The sequence below is a fragment of the Cibotium barometz genome, chromosome 31 (genome assembly GCF_041138505.1).
Source record: "Cibotium barometz isolate CiBa-2024 chromosome 31, ASM4113850v1, whole genome shotgun sequence".
Classification (NCBI taxonomy): domain Eukaryota; kingdom Viridiplantae; phylum Streptophyta; class Polypodiopsida; order Cyatheales; family Cibotiaceae; genus Cibotium; species Cibotium barometz.
Window position 1 is genome coordinate 49104202 of NC_141076.1, and position 16764 is coordinate 49120965.

Sequence of the window (16764 nt, forward strand, 5' to 3'; positions counted from 1 at the left end):
ATGAGACCAAAAGGTTACAACAATTGGTAGATCTGATACAATGTCTGTGTAAGAAAAGCTAAAACAACTAAACAACTAACTGAAACTAAAACAACAACTATGAGGAAAAGTAAGGTACTAGGAGCTCCTAATGGATAACATTAGGGAAGGAAAACTCCAGCAACAAAGGTAAGCATCATATACATCTGAGAGAGAGAGAGAGAGAGAGAGAGCAGTCCTGCAGCCGCCTTCCACCAAAGAGAGCGAATCCAAAAGCGTGCTGTTCAGCCCTGCAATTCTTGTAGGCCAGCCTGCCAACCCTTCCAAAGAGAAAGCACTCCTGCAGTTCTGCTGTAGCCAACCTCTCTCCAAAAAGCGTGCACAGCATGAGTTCAGCCCTGTGCGCAGTCCAGCCTGCCCGTGTGCCAAGCGAAAGAGGGAGAGAGAGAGAACATGTGCTGTTGCTTCAGTCCGCCAGCCCTCCTCCTTCAGAAAAAGCACACGCGTGCCCTGCCCACCAGGAAAAACCACACCAAAAAGCATATCCTTCAGATCCAACATGCGCCTCCCAAAAACCATGAGATAGAAAGAGGCGCATCCTCCAAAAGTGGAGTAGCCTCCAAAATTAGCTTTTGGGCCACCAAAGGTTATAAAACCTTTTAAATTAAAATCTCTTTGTCCCCTTCACACTTGGGGTTGTCCACAGGGGTTTCCTTTTCAACTCCAAACTGATGCCATTCACACTGTCCACCATGTCCCCGTGCCCACCTGCATACTCTCCAGCGAAAAACACAGGGTCGCGATAGTAGAGGTTCAATTCTTCTTGTTGTGCATGGAGAAGAGCCTGCATACAAGTTCAGCCCTCAAGACTATGGACTCTTCTTCCTACATCTTCTCTTTGCCACGGGACGGCTGTCACACATATTCATGTTCCCTATTGTGCACCATATGAGTTCGCTCATCCTGTAAAGCATTGGAAGCATGCATTTCATTGTCCCTGCCTCTTGTGTTAGCATCTCCAACATTCATTGTATGGCTGTCCATAATGTTCTAAGTGTAGAGATAGCTAGTGTTCACGGTGATTGTCTCTCACGATAGAAGTGAAAGAGAACCGTATGCTCTAATACCAATGTAACTTGGTTGAACACAATGCTAATCAATACACTTAAATACACTAAGATTTGATGGACACTTGCTCAAATACAAGAAGTAAATTGCTGAATTGACAAGAGACACACAATGAGCCAGAACGGCCGATCCCTCCCTCCAGTAAAGTATACAGTGTCATGGGCATATTGATCTTGGGAGAATCAAGTACATAGTGTCATGTGCATTTCGGACCAGATTTTCATACCAATGCATATGAATACAGTATTGCAAACAAGTGGTTGTCGTTGTAGACTTGCAATCCACAATACCCTCTCAAGTGCCCATGTTCCCTACCATCTGCTTTCTATTGTTCCACCAACACATGGTAGCAACAATATGCAAGAGAGCACGTAGGACAAGAGAACACTACACAGGGTATGTGATCTTGTAATCCGGTTCCTCCCTCTTGCTACTCTCTTCCATATTTAAGCATTAAAGCTTACCAATTGCAAGTAGAGTCGATGACAGCGGAAGTCTTCGCAATGGAAGTCCTTGGAGTGTTGAGATCTTCGATTTGTCGCCTTTCTTCGCAACAAAAGTCTTCAAGAGCATGAAGGGAACCTTGGGAAAGCTTCCCCTATGGTTCAGCTTGAGAAAGGAGGGCTGAAATTAGGGTTTTCAACAAAAAGACCAGAAATTACAGCAATAAAGAGACTGTTTTGCTGAATTTCAATCATTGGGAGTGTGTATGAGAGTGATTAGCATCCGGAATCACTCTTGGAAGCTTGATAATCACCTTAGCAAGCTTGGAAATGGAGTTGGAAAGGAGAATGTGCAGAAAATGCAGCCCAACAGCCTTCATGAAGGAGGCGCCAATCTCTAGAGAGAGGAAGAGGAGTGAGGTGGTGAGTTGTCCAGTGTAGGTGGCAGACAGGTGCTTTGTGGAGCAAGCTAGAGTGGACACATGGCTGGTTACTCCCTTTGTACAAAGGGGATAAGGTCTGGGCGGCGGACATTGGGTTATGTCCACCTCAGGACATCAGTGTGTGTGAACACCGGGCTGGTCATAATTTATAAGTGAGTTTTGGTTGCCCAAAACTTAATGAAGTGTGTACACGCTCACTTATAAATTAGTGCTAACTCCTAAGGCCAAGTTTATGACCAATACTTAACACCTGTCACATGCCACATAACCATGTCAGTAGACAGTTTCATACGCACGGTTCGCGGGCAGGCGTCCCCTTACCCGGAACTACACATTAGTCAAGCAAGCATGAAAACAACATGCAATTTCAATTGCAAGCAAGCACATAAAGATGCTATGCAATGCAGCATTGGTATGGACAATCCCCGCTCATGAGACTATACCAAAATAGACGTGCTCCAGGCAAGTACACGAGGTACCAGACCCAATGGAACAGCAATCCACCAAGCATTTCCGAACATATACACGGAGGCACAAGTCCCAACGGAAAGCCAAGTCCACAGTATCACATGAGTGGCATCAATCCCCGGCATATACAACTGCCATGGACACCAGTCCAATATACATACATGATAAGAAAGCACGGGTGGACCAATCGGGTGGCCAAATGGTGACAGCATCCTCAACCAATATAAAAGCATAAGTTCTCATTTCAATCATTCATTCAACAGTTCACTCATTCATCATTCTAGTAACCAGTAGAAGCTATGTAAGAGGCCATAGATCAACCCCTTTGGGACTAACCAAGGACCCAAGCATGTACAGACAACAATGTCACCTTTTTGTACAATACTAAGTACAAGAAAAACCCTGACATCGATCTCTCTCTTCTTCTCGCTCCGTTGTCTTAATCATGTTTAATCATCATCTTGTTCTTAATCAAGCTTAGGGCTCTCGATCAGTACAGCAACGACTTCCACGCATGCAACATGGGCTATTTATGGCTCCTGGTTCATAGGAGACCTATATAACGGACTTTTGAAGTCAGTTTGCGAGAAAGCTTCAGCTTGTACTCGAGGCTCGTGAGAATACTCCTTGCATACAATGGAGAGGTTTGTGTTGGTGATATGGGACACCAAAGTTTTGCACGTGGATCCATGTCTCGGATGCTACTAACCTCCATGCTCGATGGTGAGCTTGAATGGATCTATGTTTGTGTCACCATTTGGTCAATCTCCATTTCTGGAGCCACTTTTATGGGATTGTCACTCCATAGAGCGGCCAGATTTGTGCAATGTTCACATGGGGCCAGGCCAGTGTCCCATGTGAAAGGGCTAGTTTTATAGTGTCACACGGACGGGAGCCCGATCAGTGCCACCCGTGTGCGACCAGTGCTGCGTCACATGGACGGGAACCAGTTTCGTGTCACCCGTGTGTGATTTGCTTCGTGCTTTATGGACGGGAGCCTGTTGGTGCCACCCGTGTAAAGCCAGGATGGTGTCTTACCTATGGGACTGTCCCTCCATATAGGAAGACTAGGACATATTTATTTATATTTGTCGCGCCAATTTTGTGCCTGACAGGAACCTCTTGTACAAGTTTCATGAAAAGGAGATTTCATCCACTATTTGTGCACATGCATTCATGAAAGGGAGATTTCATCCACTATTTGTGCACATGCATTTATGCCTGCATGCATAAATTTGTTTTTACATGACTTGTTTGCGTGTGTCTGCCTGTTATGTTGTGCCAGTACACTTGACGGGGATGCACCCAATGTACCGTGGAATGCTGTTTGCTGACTTGGTGGTGTGGCGTGTGAACAGGTGGTAAGTATTACCATTTTGGCCCTTTTAAAATGTAACATCCATAAACTATGGTTAACTTTAATGTTTATAAGCTAATGTGTTCACACACATTTAAAAAGGGGTTGGACATTTTCTTTTGGATGGTGTCTATAAGTGTTAATTATGTATTAAGGTTTTATAACCTTTGAAAAGGCTTTTGCATGGAACATTATTGGAAACTGCCCACGGTGAGGTTGGTGGGTTCTCTCTCTCCATCGCTTGCAATCTTTTCTCTCCATCACCTGTGGTATGTGCTGCTGCTGTACCCGACTGCTGCCCACGCTTGTACCAGCTGCTGTACCCAACTGTACCAACTGTTGTACCCGCCTGATGCCCACGCTTGTACCTGGCTGTTGTACCCGCCTGCAGGGCACCTGTTGCTGTACAGCACCCTCATGCTCATTTACTGTTCATGTGTACCTGCTGGCTACCCTTGTGTACCTGCTGGTTGCCCACGTGTACCTGACCAGTACCTGCTGTACCTGCTGGCTGCCCACGACGCACGTGTACCTACTAGCTGCCCATATGTACCCGTTGTACCTGATTGTACTTGCCTGCTGAATTCATTGTACCAGCTGTACAAATAGTACCTGTTGTACCTGCACACATGTGAAGTTCTTGGTGTGCTGGATTTGTTAGAAGTCATCTCCTGTCTTAATCAGACACCAGGGCCTCTGTTGTGGGTGTGCCCGCCCTGTATAGGTGTTTTATCATTTTTCCTCGCTCCCCGTATTTTTTCCCCATTTTTCCTTGGTGTGGGTGGATGCCACATGTTGGTAGGAGCCTCTGATGCTGGCTGACTGCACTCATGTATTCCTGAAGACTGGCCGACTTGATCAGAGGAGGTCGTGGTGTTTTTCTGTTGGCCGACTGGCTTTGCCCAGTTGTTGTGGAGGGCTGGTGGCACTTCATGCGCTAGCCGACTGCATCTATGGGGCCATATAAATAGGCCCCATGATCCCCACTTTGTACTCATTCAGTTTTTCTCGGGATCTTGTGTATAGAGAAGAGTTTACACACCTATCTCTCTGTCTTTCTTGTGCTGTCTATTTTCTGCACTCTACTTGCTCTTGTGGTTTCAAGTTTGGTTATCATTTCCGCTGCGTATTTTGACATGGTATCAGAGTCCTAGGCTCTTGATAGATCTTGGGAGTTTTTTGAGCAAGAGGGGGATAGTTAAGTTGCTGATTGGTGGACTGTTTTGGACTGTTCGGGAAGAGAAGTTGCAAGAGGAAGGCGGGCTAAGGTGCTGGACAGCCACTTGCAGGTTTAGAGTTTTTTTTTCCCTCCCACCCACCCTTTTTCAATTACATCCCCGCGATGGCAGATTTGTTAGAGATGGCTGAGAAGCACTGGAAGATCCCGACTCTCCCCACATTCCCAATGGACCGTCAGTTGGACGGGAACAATTATGGCATCTGGAAGGTTATGATAGAGTCTGTGCTGGAGTCATATGACCTTGCTGATTTCATCGTCATCGGGGTTCCACGGCCGGAAGCAGACGAAGGGGAGTTACTGTCGATCAAGAAGGACCGAGAGGCACAGGCACAGATGTGGGATCGTGTCAACGCCAGGGTCCGGTCATTTATTTTCCTCAATTGCACACCACAAGTGATCAATCACGTAAAGCACATGACGCTGGCCAGAGGCATATGGCAGCACTTGGCTTCTCTTTATAACAGGGTATCACCCATGAAGAGGATCTCCTTGGAAGTGCAGATGCGAGTTATGAACCCTGCAAAGTCATCAACGATGTGGGAGCACATTAACAAGCTACAGGCCCTTCAGCAGGAAGTCCTCCAGGCTGGGAAGGAGATATCATCTGAAGACATGGCCATTACTTTGCTGTCCCACTTGCCTGCTCAGTATTCTGCTTTCTACTCCTCTTTGATTACGAGTGGCAGGCTCAGCACCATTACCTGGGAGGAGCTTGTGCCAATGGTCTTGGACCAGGAGGAACGTTTCACGAACCCTCCTCACAGCGGAGGTTCGGAGGCCTTAACTGGCCAACGGTCGAAAGGCCGAAATAACAACAAGGGCAAAGGGAAGGCTTCACCGGAGAAGTCTTCTGAGAAGAAGCCCGACTCCGAACGAGAGAAGATGAAGGCCGAACGATCCTGCAATGATTGTGGCGAGAAAGGCCACTATTGGAGGAACTGTCCTAAGCGGACTGGGAAGAGTGCTGATTCTTCAGCCTCAGCTGCAAAGACTCCTGCATTTGTGCACTTAGAGATGATGGACTCCGATGCTTCATCGTCTTCGAGCGAGGAGGCAGTTGGCTTCACCGCGAAGGATACCCGAGAGTGGATTCTTGACAGTGGTGCTTCCAGGCACATGACTCCATCCCGTGACTTTTTTTTGGATCTGAAACGGCAGTCAGGTCGCATTTTTATTGGCGACAACTCCACTATTCCGATACACAGTGAGGGCCGGATGGAGATTATTCCCGACGGCAAGGGGGGCAAGCATGCTTCCCGTGTTCTTTATGTCCTTGCTCTGGGTTTTCATCTTCTGTCAGTGCATGAAGTATGCAAGACTGGCTTTCGGGTGGAATTTGAGGAACATTCAGTTGCTCTACGGGATTGTGAGACTGGCCAGGTTGTTTGGGAAGGCAGTGTGGAGAATGGTATCTACAAGCTCTCTGCACTTTCCTCGTTGACAGGTTCTCAGGTCGGAGATTTGTGGCACTTTCGTTTTGGCCACTTAAATGTGGATGCACTGCGGCGAGCTTTCCGAGACCAGATGGTGGTTGGCTTGCCAGATGTTGGCAGTAGGCAAGGACGTTGCAGTTCTTGCATACGTGGTAAGCAGCACAGGGAATCCTTTCCGAAGCAGGCTTCCAGGCGGCGGGCTTCGAAACCGTTGGAGTTGATTCACACTGACTTGTGTGGACCTCAGCAGACACCATCTCATTGGGAGAATCTCTATTTTATGTTACTTGTTGATGACTGTACCAGATTCACGTGGGTCTACTTTCTTTCACATAAGGACCAAGCTTTTGCACGGTTCAAGGATTGGCACGTGATGGTGGAGAAAGAGTCTGGATTGCAGGTAAAGACTCTCCGGGCTGACAAAGGAGGAGAATTCTCCTCGACTGTATTTCTCAGATTTTGTGCAGACCATGCCATCAAGAGGGAACTGGCCAATACACAATCGCCTTCGGAAAATGGAGTTGTAGAACGCAAGAACATGACTATGGTGGAGATGGCGAGGACCATGCTGGAGCATCGTGATCTTCCTCGTCCACTTTGGGGAGAGGCTGTGGCAACGGCTGTCCATACCCTCAACCGATCTCCGACGACTTCAGTACCAACATAACTCCATTTGAGGCATACTTTGGCAGGAAACCTGATGTCTCGCACTTCCATGTTTTTGGGAGTGATGCGTATGTTCATACTCCGAAGAAGCAGAGGGGGAAGCTTGACTCCACCATAGTGTGCATAGGAGCTGACAATACAGGAGGGGGCTGTCGTACACATGGGCATACCCCTGCATGTGTGTGGGCTCTCAGGTATGGGCTGCCTGTGATCAAGCTATGGGCGCACTGCAGGGATTACAAAAAAGCAAGTGCGTGGCATTAATTTGGGCACATGTGATTAAAACGTTTTTTAATCATTTTAATGCCTTAAAAAGGGTGGGTGAAGAGGCTAATAGTGGGTGCATGCTGCATGCTTTTTTTGGTGGAAATTAGCTTTTTCTGGAACTTGCTCAAATTAGCCCCTAACATGTAGAGGCTGGGCTGCTGATCGACCTCCTTGAGCACATGATTTGCAGGCAAGACGGTTCCTTCTGCCATAATTATGCATTTTCTCTTCATTCCAGATCCATTTCATGAAAGAGCAAAACGCAATCAACTATGGCTTTATCCTCTCGTGAAGCAGCGTGTCATTCAGCCAAGAATACCATCTATGAATGCGTTTGGTTGACGAGATTAATTATGAAATCACAGAGGATCAAGAAGATCCAAATCAGATTTCTGTGTGGTGACCAAAACTCTATTCAACTTGCAAAGAAATATATTTTTCATGCTTTTACAAAGCACGTTGAAGTCCATTTAAACTTTGACCGCATGAAGGTTCAAGTAAAAGAGATGGAACATGCTTACTGTTTCATAGAAGAACAAGTAGAAGATGTACTCACAAAACTCAAGTACTTACAAAGACATGACAAGTTTGAAGGAAAGCAAGCTCATCATTAAGGGGGAGATTTGAAGGATCATGCTCACTTATTATCACCTAGGACATTCTCATTAGTTAAAGTGCTAGAAACATTGAATGTTGATAGACTAAGGTTCATTTGTAAATGTTAAATGGGGTGACAATGTATATAAAGAGATTTATATGTGTGACTATTTTATGTCGGTAGCCCAAGTGGTAAAACACGTCGAATTCTGCATGAAGGCTATTTAATCGAAGTCCAAGCCAAAGCAATTCTCTATTTGTGATGCAAGCTATTATATCAATGCTCTGTTAATTGTGCAAATAATTGCTATTAAATCCATAAGTTTTCAGCCACCTATATGATTTATTCATGTTATGCATGCTGACTCAACCGACTCAATTGAGTTAGAATTCCCCTCCTCTGTGTCAGCTGAGACTTCAAGACACTCTGAACACTCAAACCACACTAGGATCGTCATAATAGACACTCATCTAACATCAACTGACTCACAGACACTGAAACCAATCAGACCCCAGACCCTTCTGACTGCTGACAGCTGACAGCCCTCTGACTATCAGATCTAAGTCGAAATTTCTTCCCTCAAGCTCAGACAAGCCAAAGCCAACCCTCTGCACCTTCAGCTGATGATGCCTGACACTCATGGTCTACCATGTATTGATTCGTTGAGCCTTGTGATGTTTCTATCATACTGAAATAAAAGTCTTTTCTTGGAGCTGGAGAGCATCCTTCCCCCTTTTTTCTTTTCTCGACTTTCGCTTCCCTATGTGGAGCCAAGTTTGTACTTAGCCATTATGGTTGTTTTGCTTGGTAACTAATAGAAGGATCTTGTTCCCAGAAACAAATGGACAAAATGTATTGATTCCTCAAGCCTTGGCTCATGTTGTTTCTACCATACTTAATAAGAGTCTTTGTTGGGGAAAAATTTTGGACTGGACATCCAGGCAGTAGTAATTTTTCATTAAGTTACTGTTTTGTATAGAAATCTACTTGCACAATTGGTATCACATGCCATATTCAGCCTCAAAAGAAATTTGAAACAAACGCACCTCTAAAGCACATTACGCCGTCCAGGAAGGGCATTCCATCATTCTTCCTCTTCCCCATCCAGCTGGCTTTAAGGTGTCTACAACATCAAACCCCAGAAAAAAAACCACAATCCCCATGATAATTGATATTTATAACACTGCATCATTGATTGACATAGACCATCACATGTATAAACCTAGATCATCCATGGCACAAAAGAAATCCACATGAGCATTAAAGCTCAAACCACGAAGACAATTCTCATCTATCTGGCTGTACTTATTTTTCCATTTTTGCCAGTATACAAATATGCTGCGACCTCTACACAGATTCATCCCATGTTCCTACTGCGGCCCTTCTAGCCTCATAGTATCTGCTCGTGAGCTGTCCATGCACAAATCCTCTATGAACCTGTTGATATTTCATTTGATGGTTCCTTTAAATCCCACGAGTTAATCTGTTTTATCCTGAGATATGTACCTCAAAAGGGAACCATGACCAATTAGCTCCCTTAACACATAGTCTTCCTGCACGCAAAAATCCAAGGCCATAGGGTCAAAACACAGTCCCAAGGAGTAGCCTTTGGAAGCTTCGAATGGCCATCCAGTCTTGTTGACAGAACTTTGCATTCTAAGAAAGTCCCTGGGCAATTGTGTGATGATGTGTGCGCTTATACAAGCTTTTGATAACACGGCCAGCACAAGTTAGAGAGTAGATGACTAAAGTGTTAGAATATTGTGCATCTCAGTGTTTTTGGGACTCTACTTTTATTGGGATTTTATACATTTTTCTTCTTATTTGTGGGTCGTGGAGCAGTCGGCCAGCTCCTTGCATCACTATATAAGGGGCCTCCTCATAATCACTTGTTCCATCCAATCCTAGCACATTGTAATACTCTTTGCTGGCTATTGCCATTGTAAAAGCCTCGTGCTATAGTGCTCTCTCTCCTTTTCTCTCCCTCTCTCCTTTGATTTGCTTACGCATTGTGCAACTTTATCATCGTATCAATCACTTCAGTGCTGGCATTCACATCTCGTTCCTTCATCTGCTGAAGTTGGCGTTTTTTGCTGGAAGAGGAAGCCTGGGTTTTCTTGCATCTACAGCAGCAGGAGGCTGCGATTTTGCTTCATCGCATGCGGCTATGTTTTCTTCATCTACTGGTGGCTGCATTTTGCTGCTGCATTTCCATCTAGGTGGCTGCGTTTTTCACATCTGTGTCTGCCTTTTCACCCTGGGTGCTGCATTTTCAACGTAGCGGCTGTGTTTTGGTGGAAGGCTGCATTTTTTTTCTCCTTCCGCCATCTTCTTCATCAGCGTTTTTTTTCTATTGCTGGTGGTGTGTGGGCTGCATTTTCAGCCCTGGTCAGCAGTTGTTGGTCTTCTTTGAGTGTGGAGCGCCCCCAACTAGTGGCATTAAGAGCATGCCTCTTCTTTGGCGGTTCTACCTACTTCGTGGGTGTTTTCCGGCACAATTTGTGGGCTTGTTTGCTGCAGTCCAGTCCCACTCTTCCTCAATTCTAAAAGGTGTACCACACACGCACCTCCAAGCCTACGAAGACAACTCCTCAATCGGAGATGTGTAGCTCCTGGAACTACCGAGGGGGTGTTGTACCTAAACAAGAAGGGGAAGAGATGATGATGCTCTTACCTGTGTACTACTTCCTTCCTTGCTTGTTCTTGCCTCTTGCTTTCCTCCTTAGCTCTCACAGAAATTAAATCTCTCATACCATAAAGAGAATGCAGGGGAGAGGGAGAGCTTGAGTTCGTTGTTGCAAGCACACACACACACACACACACACACGAGAGAGAGAGATAGATGGCTTAATTTTATTCTATCTTCTTCTCTTCTCTTCTACCAATCGGTCCTTCCCTTCCGTGGCGTTGGAGTTTGTTGGAGAAGTCTTTGGTGGCTTGCTTGCAGAGGTTTGCTATTGCTGTGAATATGGCTCCCCCCTTACAAACAAGGAGGACAAGTTGGACGGAACCAACTATGTCCATTGGAAGCTGAATATGCGGATCTGCCAATCTGGTTCATCCATAAGGGTTTGTGTTAGATTTTTCAAGGTTGTGAAAAGAAGCCCGAGCGTCCTCAGAACTCCATGTGTTGGACCCAGGTTCAGGAGGATGAATTCCTTACAAAATTACAGGAGGATCGTGATTTGAAGACACTCTCCGTGCTTGTGCGGACCATTACGAAGGAGGTCTCACCGGCCGTGCAAACTCTTGCCAGTGCAAATCAAGTATGGTCCAAATTGGAGGATCTCTATGCTCGAGATTCACCTTGCACCCTTTAGAGAGTTACTTTGCAAGGGCAACTCTACGGTATGTTATTCCCTACTGGTAGCTCTATGCAGTCGTTCCTTATGAAGGCCAAGGTTATCCATGACCAATTACTGGCAATGGCAATTGCCTTGTCCAATGCTCAATTGGCTGCACTTCATAGTGGTTGCATACTTTAGGTATAGTGCGGTACGGTATGATATGAGTACGAGTACGTCAAGTAAACATCGGGATAAGTGCTTTAAGTACATTCACTTTTTTAAAATATTGTATCTATAATAAAATATATATATTATAAACTATTCATAATTTAGCTACATAGTTACACAAAATTGCACAAAAAACAATTGAAATTCAAACATCTATGCTCTATAAATGTCAAATGAGTTGCGGGCATACAACATGATGTCTTGCTGAATCTAAAATCCTAGAACAAACACCAATAGCCATATGCCCAGCACAAAATAATATGACATCGTACATGTTGATCATAAATCAAGAACGTACTAGGTTAACCACTAGTAGCTACAAGCTGAATATGTGACTAGTCAGTGGTTACTGATATGCTAACTACTAACTAGTAAGAGCGACCAATTCCATTCCACAACGCCACTAGCTCATAAATCAAGTCTCATGAGTTATCACTCACTCATCATCCAAGCCTGCAGATGGGTAGTCTCTATCTATGAGGAGATTCCCACCAAAATCATATAGCGGCTCCCGCTCCACATCATCAGGTACATCAATACCCAATATCTCCTCAACAATCATAAGAGGATCAAGGTCTCTCCTCTGGAAGAGTCTGCATCTAGTGCTCTAGATCGCCTCTATCAGTCGCTCTAGCAGCTCTTCCTCACGAATGTGCACCACAAGTATACACCCTGGCGCCTTTAGAGGTGGAAGGATGACTCTATCGAGTTGAAGAAGTGAGGGAAGTGGTCGGGAGAGCTTAAGACTAAGCTCAAGTGACTCATCTATCAATGCCCTCTAGCTCTCTATGAAGCTTTCTGTATATCTCCTCTTGCTCATCACATACATGTCACTCTCCTCGACATGCTATTGTTTGCGATGCTCGAGCTTCTCAACATCAACCTACGTACCATGTTTTCTCACTAGTAGTTATTGGTGACTAGCCCGTTTAAACTTTTTTTAAAGTACGAGTATGGAAAGCATGGTATCAGCACAATATGTATTGAAAGTACGTAACGGATGAGTACAAGTACGGAATGCAACTTTGCTGCACTTATCCTCACCAAGCTTCCCCCAGAGTATGATGTGGTTTCCCGGGCTTTGAGGTGCCAAGTAACAACCACTCAACTGAATTTTGATGACCTCAGCTCCCTTCTCTTTAAAGAAGAGTCTGTCCTCGTTTCTCAGGGTAAGATCAAGGTGTCCCTTAATAGTTTGGATCAGGCACTTGCTTCAGTACAGAAGAAAGGTCGGAGTCAGTGCTTCTCATGTGGGAAGAGAAGATATTTGTCTAACGACTGCTTGTCCAAGAAGAAGGACAAGATCAAGGGAAAGTCTTTATCTAAGAAGCAGGGCAAAGACACAACACAGTGATACAGATACTTCTAGTGACTCATCTAGGGCTCCCAGGACGCTTCCAACTCAGGAGGACTAGGATGGTCTTCTTCTCTAGTATACAAATAGTTTTCCCCATGTGCTTCCTGCCAGAGGAGGCTTGTGTGCAGGAGAGGGGGTTGTAAGCAGCTCCATTTTCTGTGCATGGAAACCGTGAATTTGGCAAGACAAGGTTAGCTGTGGTGTAGCAAAGCCTATGGACATGATCTATTCCAAGTTCATTGTTCGAGGTTTTGGGACGTGATATGTTCACAGTCCACTGTTGGGGGATAATGGGCACAGTGTGTCTGGTAGCTCATCATTCTATTCTTGGAGTTCACTACACACTGGTGTGGGAGCCAAGCAGATTTCTTTGTTGCTCGTGGTGGCATTGTGTTTCCAAGAAACAGGTTGGTTGCTCTCTCCGAGGTGATTCCGGTATCTGCACTACTAGAGGGTCTATGGTTGCATCTTCTTCCAACTTTTGCACACTATGAGCTGCAAAGGGGGTGTTAGAATATTGTGTATCTCAATGTTTTGGAGACTGTATACATTTTTCTCCTTATTTGTGGGTCTTGGAGCCGTCAGCCAACTCCATAGGGGCAGTCGACCAACTCCCTGCATCACTATATAAGGAGCCTCCTCATAATCACTTGTTCCATCCAATCCTAGCACATTGTAATACTCTCTATTGGCTATTGCCATTGTAAAAGCCTCATGCTATAATGAAGGTGATCTTGTCAACAAGTGCTCTCTCTCCTTTTCTCTCCCCCTCTCCTTTTCTCTCCCCCTCTCCTTTGATTTGCTTCCGCATTGTGCAACTTTATCATAAAGGGCACAATGTGAGACTAAAATAGTAAACATAACATGGAGGGTTATGACACAATCGCTAATCTGACATTTGTTACCTATCATTCTAAGGCCTTTGCTTGTGTGGTCAAAGTACAAGCTTGAAAGGCCCCAAGGAAAACCATCCTGAATTAGTGGGAACACTTTCCTTGAGATGGGAGTATTGCTTGGACACTTCTATCATTCCCCTAGTGTCTCCTATGCAAATGACAAACAAACTTAGGAGCCGAAACCCATGAGCGCCAAGCACAACACCGCATACTCTCCCAAATGTGACGTGGACATGCTTCTACCCATTTGCCAGCTCAGGGGTCGAGTACATTGCCGGATTTGTGTGTTTATAAGGGCTGTTGTATTTCTTTGTAATATTGTCCAAGCACCCAATGTGTAGCCTAGTGTGGATAGAGTTAGTGGGTTGTTGTGTGAACACACCTAGATGGACATTATTATTAGGGTTGATAGAGTTAGTGGCCAACTCACCAGCATTAGACACTATAAATAGGCGTCTAAGCTTTAGCCATATTCATTCATTTATCATCATTGAGTCATTGAGAACTCAGGGGCAGTGCTACCATTGAGTATCTATGTATACACTTCATGTTAGTAATACATGGTAGATTAGGTCATCTATCTCTACTATGTATTGAGCATAAAGAAGAAGCAATTTGAACATGGGTCTTTGATCAGGCGCTAATCGCAAGCAATCAATTCATAAACACGCTTCCACAAGCACCCATGTTACATTGGTATCAAAGCATCAGGTTTTTGATGGTAGAAAGGCTGCAATTTTTCTCTCTCATAAGGGCGTGGAGATCCATCGTAAAGGACCCCATCATCATTCACGTTTTCACTCAAGTTCGCGTTTTTTGCTGCGTTTTGCAAATTTTGTACCAGATAGCTCGGTGTGTGCAAGGGACGCTCAACCAAAGGGCCAAACACACCAAGTAGAGGGCAGATAGAGCAAGCAAGCCCGGTAGCCAGTTGGTGCTCCCAACGCATTGTGACAGGAGTGGAAGAAGGCGCATCAGGGGGCCCAATGGTGGGCACTCAAATGCCAGATTTAGGACAGCACACAGTAGGCGGCCAGATTCAGCAAAAACGCAGCCTATTCAAGCTGCAGGACAGCACACAATAGGCAACCATATTTTTGTAACCTTTAATCATTTCTTGATACTCAAGTATCCAGTAATTCATCGCATTGGAATGCTGCCCCTATAACACGTACGACCATTCCCTGTGGTTCCTATACATTCCCTCCTCGGGCCGATGAAGTAAGGCAACCCAGATAGACTCGAATATCTCCGTCTTTCATGCATGGAAGCTCACTCTTAGGTTTGCTGCATGCAAAGGTTCTATAGGCAAGGTCCACTATATGACAAAAAATTAAGAGCAAAAGCAACGAGTTGCCCTAGCAGCACAACACATCATGGTGGTGATAGTCAAGAGTTACCCTGGTAGCACAACACATCATGGTGGGAGCATAGTCTTACAACTGAACCATAGTCTGACAACTATGGTTCAGTGTTAAAAACACACATTCTATCATACGAATCATGCATTGCCTGCTTTCAAACAGTGACAAGACAACCAGCATAGATAAAAAGAAAGGCAAAGTTCAGTTCAAACTTCAAACACATGCAAAACATTGGCAGCATGCTGCAATACATGCTATCTGATATCGTGACATTTTTTTAACCACCATTAAAAAAAAAAACAGGTTGTATGAAACATGTTTCAAACGCCTGTATGAAACGTCAGGATAAAAGGTGCACACTGATGGGGAAAGGGATCTTCAGCTGTTGTGGCTTCGTCTCTTCTAGCATAAGAACGTGGAGAGGGTAGAACACCCGTCCCCTTCCCCAAGAAATGCTTGAGAAAAAAAACAAACAAACGAACAAACTCAGAAAAGGCACATTTTGTGCATTTTTTCCATGGACCTTCCTCGGTTCACAGGCCCGGGAGAGGGTAGAACACCCGTCCCCTTCCCCAAGAAATGCTTGAGAAAAAAAACAAACAAACGAACAAACTCAGAAAAGGCACATTTTGTGCATTTTTTCCATGGACCTTCCTCGGTTCACAGGCCCGGGTGCAAATCAAGTGATGTTCCAGACCCTGCTTCTGGTTCAGCTTCGACCCTCAAAACCCTCTTGCTGCGTAGGGTTTAAAGATGGGAATTTGCATGAAAAGCCCTAATAAAATAATGCATATATTGTATGTCAAAAAAAAACCACATAAAATCAAAGATGAAGCACTTTAAAAAGAAAGCATTATGGCGATACTCATGATTGATCTTCGAGGGTTTTTTTCTGCTGAAACCCTTAAAAGGTACAGAAACTGTTAAGGAAATAACAGGAAGTTAAAGAGGATTGACGGGCATTGCTTCAGCGACACCATAGAAACGCACAAAAAGCAAGCTCAAGACCTTGTTAGGGTTTTCTCCAGAGCCCAAATTGTTGTTCAAGCCGGTAACCACGCCCACAAAGCACCTACGTATGCCCATACAGCGGTCATCATGCATTGCGCGCGCGCGCACCCCACACACACACACACAATCGCCCGATTCTGACCTGCAATGGAGACACTTGCAAGCTGAGAAGCAGCAACTGCCCCCTCTCTGCTTGGTAAGATTGCTGTTTCGTTGCCCCGCTCCCGAGTCCCTTTGGCTGTGCGTGGTAACACGAATACAAAAAGTTAAGCCTTTACAGCCAGCACCGCATCAATCTCACGTCCGTGTATGTACACACCCGCACAAGTATGAATGGACATCTTTAAATAATGGCCCATTTTCCTTTTCTCTTTTTGATGTTATCTGGCATTCACTTCACCACAATGGACGCCCAACCCCAAGTGGCTATGTCGATCCGTTGGTCACATGAACTCAGGTTCTTTTTAGAAGACTTTGTTTTCTTTTTAAAATTCAAGTATGTAGGTTTAATTCCACCGATTCTTCAATATATTCTGTTAATATATGACTTTTTGAAGATATTGATTTTTTCAACCCTTTTTAAGAACCTTGTATGTGAG

The 16764-nt window shown here is 44.9% G+C and overlaps 1 protein-coding gene across 1 annotated transcript in view; it reads right to left on the reverse strand.

The window, feature by feature from the left end:
* The window catches only part of LOC147620971 (protein CHROMATIN REMODELING 35-like), a 53471-nt gene extending 37041 nt beyond the window's left edge, over nucleotides 1-16430 (reverse strand). The window contains exon 1 of the mRNA XM_086825263.1: nucleotides 16308-16430. The gene's annotated coding sequence lies outside the window, so the exon portion shown is untranslated. The remainder of the gene's footprint in view (nucleotides 1-16307) is intronic.
* Between the last annotated feature and the right edge of the window lie 334 nt (nucleotides 16431-16764).